This window comes from Poecilia reticulata, linkage group LG12, assembly GCF_000633615.1.
Source record: "Poecilia reticulata strain Guanapo linkage group LG12, Guppy_female_1.0+MT, whole genome shotgun sequence".
Classification (NCBI taxonomy): domain Eukaryota; kingdom Metazoa; phylum Chordata; class Actinopteri; order Cyprinodontiformes; family Poeciliidae; genus Poecilia; species Poecilia reticulata.
Genome location: NC_024342.1, coordinates 20,708,091 through 20,713,013, shown reverse-complemented (window position 1 = coordinate 20,713,013; position 4,923 = coordinate 20,708,091). Strand labels below are relative to the sequence as shown.

The following is a 4,923-nucleotide window of genomic DNA, read 5'->3' as shown; positions in this document are numbered from 1 at the left end:
TGCTCTGTTTGCTGCTTTTAATGTGACACTCTTACTTATTTTGTTTGTAAATATTGCTGGATTAATATTTCCTGCCTTCCTGATATTTCCTGGTCCCTCCACAGAGTGGACCAGCAGAGCTCAGAGGTTCTCAGAGGTCCGTCTTCCCAGCAGCATCAAACACAGCTGGACTCCATATTTATGGTCTGTACATGAACAACTACTTTTCCATGGTTCTGCTCACAATTGTCTCCATGCTGCACTTTGTAGACCAGATGACTGTCAGTCTGTCCAACATCCATCTGGTGTTTGGCTCCATGATTTCAGTCTGATGTTTCCTTCATCTATTATTCTGTTCCAGCTGCTGGAGGACAACATTGTCACTTTTGTGAAAAACGAGCTGAAGAAGATCCAGAAGGTTCTGAGTCCAGAGTACCCAGAATGCTCAGAGAGTGAGAGAGAGGATGATGATGTGTTGAGAGGTGATGATGAAGAGCAGAGGAGGAGCAGCAGAGAGGCAGTGATGAAGATCACACTGAACTTCCTGAGGAGGATGAAGCAGGAGGAGCTGGCTAACCGTCTGCAGAGCAGTAAGAGGATTTCTACAAAGATTTGACCTGATGGATAAATGACACATTTACTGATGTCTGAAGAGATGGAATCACATTTATTTAAATCATCTTCAGAAGGTATTTTTGTTTCTTTGCTGATTTTATTTCTTGTGTTAATTTAGAACATCCTGCTGCTGTTTGTCAACATCATCTTAAATCTGGTCTGAAGAAGAAGTTCCAGTCTGTRTTTGAGGGGATTGCTAAAGCAGGAAGTCCAACCCTTCTGAACCAGATCTACACAGAGCTCTACATCACAGAGGGAGGGACTGGAGAGGTCAATGATGAACATGAGGTCAGACAGATTGAAACAGCATCCAGGAAACCACACAGACCAGAAACAACAATCAGACAAGAAGACATCTTGAAAGTCCCACCTGGAAAAGATCAACCAATCAGAACAGTGATGACAAAGGGGGTGGCTGGCATTGGGAAAACAGTCTTAACACAGAAGTTCACTCTGGACTGGGYTGAAGACAAAGCCCACCAGAACATTCACTTCATATTTCCATTCACCTTCAGAGAGCTGAATGTGCTGAGAGAGAAAACGTTCAGCTTGGTGGAACTTGTTCATCACTTCTTTACTGAAACCAAAGAAATCTGCAGCTTTGAACACTTCCAGGTTCTGTTCATCTTTGATGGCTTGGATGAGAGTAGACTTCCTCTGGACTTCCACAACACAGAGATTCTGACTGATGCTACAGAGTCCAGCTCAGTGGATGTTCTGCTTACAAACCTCATCAGGGGGAATCTGCTTCCCTCTGCTCTGCTCTGGATAACCACACGACCTGCAGCAGCCAATCAGATCCCTTCTCAGTGTGTAGGCATGGTGACAGAGGTCAGAGGGTTCAATGACCCCCAGAAGGAAGAGTATTTCAGGAAGAGATTCAGAGATGAGGAGAAGGCCAGCAGGATCATCTCCCACATGAAGACATCACGAAGCCTCCACATCATGTGCCACATCCCAGTTTTCTGCTGGATCACTGCTACAGTTCTGGAGGATGTGWTGGAGACCARAGAGGGAGGAGAGCTGCCCAGAACCCTGACTGAGATGTACATCCACTTCCTGGTKGTTCAGACCAAASTGAAGAAGGTCAAGTATGATGGAGGAGCTGAAACAGATCCACACTGGAGTCCAGAGAGCAGGAAGATGATGGAGTCTCTGGGAAAACTGGCTTTTTATCAGCTGCAGAAAGGAAACCTGATTTTCTATGAATCAGACCTGACAGAGTGTGGCATCGATATCAGAGCAGCCTCAATGTACTCAGGAGTGTTCACACAGATCTTTAGAGAGGAGAGAGGGCTGWACCAGGACAAGGTGTTCTGCTTCGTCCATCTGAGTGTTCAGGAGTTTCTGGCTGCTCTTCATGTTCATCTGACCTTYRTCAACTCTGGRGTCAACCTGWTRRAAGAAWMWCMWACATYTAAAWWGTCTTCATTATTTAATAAACCTAAACYAAAGTCTCTCCATCAGACAGCTGTTGACCAGGCCTTACAGAGTCCAAATGGACACCTGGACTTGTTCCTCCGTTTCCTCCTGGGACTTTCACTGCAGACCAATCAGAGACTCCTACAAGGTCTGCTGACACAGACAGGAAGTAGCTCACAGACCAATCAGGAAACAGTTCAGTATATCAAGGAGAAGATCAATGAGAATGAGTGCAGAGAAAAGCATCAATCTGTTCCACTGTCTGAATGAACTGAATGATCGTTCTCTAGTGGAGGAGATCCAACAGTCTCTGAGTTCAGGAAGTCTCTCCACAGATAAACTGTCTCCTGCTCAGTGGTCAGCTCTGGGTTTCATCTTGGTGTCATCAGGAAAAGATCTGGATGTGTTTGACCTGAAGAAATACTCTACTTCAGAGGAGGTTCTTCTGAGGCTGCTGCCAGTGGTTAAAGCCTCCAACAAAGCTCTGTAAGGACACAAATTTTTACTGCAGCTGTTTTTGATAGAAATCTGTTAATGATTAAGTACTTGTTGTTTTTCAGTTTATTTAATGGTGCATTGTCTCCCTGATGTTACAGTCCACAAATAGAAAAGAGACCAAACATCCTTTGGTGCTTGATCATAATGTTACATATTGTAGCAGCAAAACTCATTTTTCTGCTAAAACTGGATTAGTTCAGTTAATTGTGGAATTTAGCATTTCCCTTGCCAGCCTCCTTGTTGCCTGTATTTCAGTCTTTCAAAGCTGGAGGTGTAACTATAAAATGAACCAGTTCACAACAAAAGACAATAAAGATGTGTAAAATAAGACAGTTCCTTCAATCTCTCTAAGAACATTGTTGACTGGATATTAAAATGTTATGAATTGTTTCATAACACATTTTTCTCCACGTCTCCTCAGACTGAGTGGTTGTAACCTCTCAGAGAGAAGCTGTGAAGCTCTGTCCTCAGTTCTCAGCTCCCAGTCCTCCAGTCTCAGAGAACTGGACCTGAGTAACAACAACCTGCAGGATTCAGGAGTGAAGCTTCTCTCTGCTAGACTGAAGAGTCCAAACTGCAACCTGGAATCTCTCAGGTACAATGTGACCAATCCTGGTGAAAAAAGATTTCTGTCCCTTATCTCCTGTCAGAGATTATGTAAATGGTATTTCAGTAGTAGATTATAGGGAAGTGGCTAACCAAGCTCAGCCTCAACTTATAAATATGGCTGGGTTATGTGGAACGAATCAAGAAGAAAAATATTTAGAAAGGTTACTGACATTGTAATTCCAGTAAAAAAAAACATTATTGCAGATTCTTCCTCCCAGCAGTTTTTAGCTTTCCCAATCTATTCTACATGTGGTAAAACTTGATTTTAATTACGAACTGAATGAAATAAAGTGTTATAACTATTTTTTATTATTACCTGTTAAGCAACAGTTTGTTGAGTGTTTCCCTCCCCTTTTAATGTCCAGTACAGACCTTGGGCTCTACCTCAATGTTCTCATCTTCTCATCATGTGATGAATTGTGTGTCTGCAGCTTATCAGGCTGTTTGGTCTCAGAGGAAGGCTGTGCTTCTCTGGCCTCAGCTCTGACCTTTAACCCCTCCCATCTGAAAGAGTTGGACCTGAGCTACAATCATCCAGGAGACTCAGGAGTGAAGCTGCTGWCGGCTGGACTGAAGGATCCAGACTGGAGACTGGAAGCTCTCAGGTATGGAGGAACCTGCTGCAGGAGCAGAGAAGGTCTGATAGAGGAGGAAGAGGAGAAACGTCTTTAGTCAGTCTGATGGGAAATGTTTAGTTTGAAGCTAAGTATTTAGTTTAATAATAAAATATCTAGTTTGTAGCTATGGTATTTATAAATGAATAACATGGTAAAAATATGACTTGATATTATGATCCCCATTTTATCTCTTATGACAGGCTAAATAACTCAAATTATTACTTGTTAACTTTGACTGCATAGCTTTCAACATGGCATCCCATTTAAACTGTAGGAATCTTTCACAAGGTGCTGAATGAACCTGGGAAACCAACCCATCTTCTGGAACCACAATGACATGGTAGTCAGAGCAGCAGAGGGCCAAATATAGCTCCATTTATATTTGGGCCGGGGTGTCTGGAAAAAAAATTATGAAATGAATGAGGTGAATCAGAAGAAAATGGAAGTCCCTTCCCAGATAGCACACAATGTTAAATCAACGTTGAAAAATAGTTTGAATCGTTGATTTTGGTTGAAGTCGACAAATGACGGTGGATCAACCATCAAACAATCATCCACCTCTAGCCAAGTAACTAATATTGAAACTGTGTCATTGAATCATCGTTGTTTTGTGGTTGAAATCTGATGACTGAAATGCCGAGGTCCGATTAATGGTTGATTTTTGATTGAAGTCAACAAATGACGGTGGATCAACTATAAAACACACTCTAAAAAGAAAATAGTTGAACCAACTTAATTGAATTGCTTCTGTATGTAACAAGCAATTCAATTGAGTTTATCCAACTGAATTTATTAAATTTATCCAACTTAAGTTATTAAGTTTAACCAATTCAATAAATTATAATCATCCAACTCAATTTCTCCCTCACAGGAGGGAGCTGGAATTGAACTGCCAACCTTCCGATCACAAGACAACTGCTCTTACCACAGCGCCAAAGCTGGGGAACAATAGTCTGCTTGGGGGGGGGAAGAAGGGGAAAAAAGGGGGGGAGAAGAAAGGGGAAGAGTGAGGCCAATCCCAGAGTCGCGAGTTCGATCCTACCAGTCGCCATACAATGTTTGAGTGAAAAGATTTCCCACAATCAATGTTCAAGTGTTATGAAGTAACAGCTGTTTTTTTGTATCTTGAAAACATTTTAAATGCTTTTTTTTACAGATAGTGTTAAATTATACTATATACTTG

The 4,923-nt window shown here is 41.9% G+C and overlaps 1 pseudogene; it reads left to right on the top strand.

The window, feature by feature from the left end:
• Positions 1–532: 532 nt before the first annotated feature.
• LOC103473928 (protein NLRC3-like) lies at positions 533–3,819 on the top strand (annotated as a pseudogene).
• Positions 3,820–4,923: the final 1,104 nt, after the last annotated feature.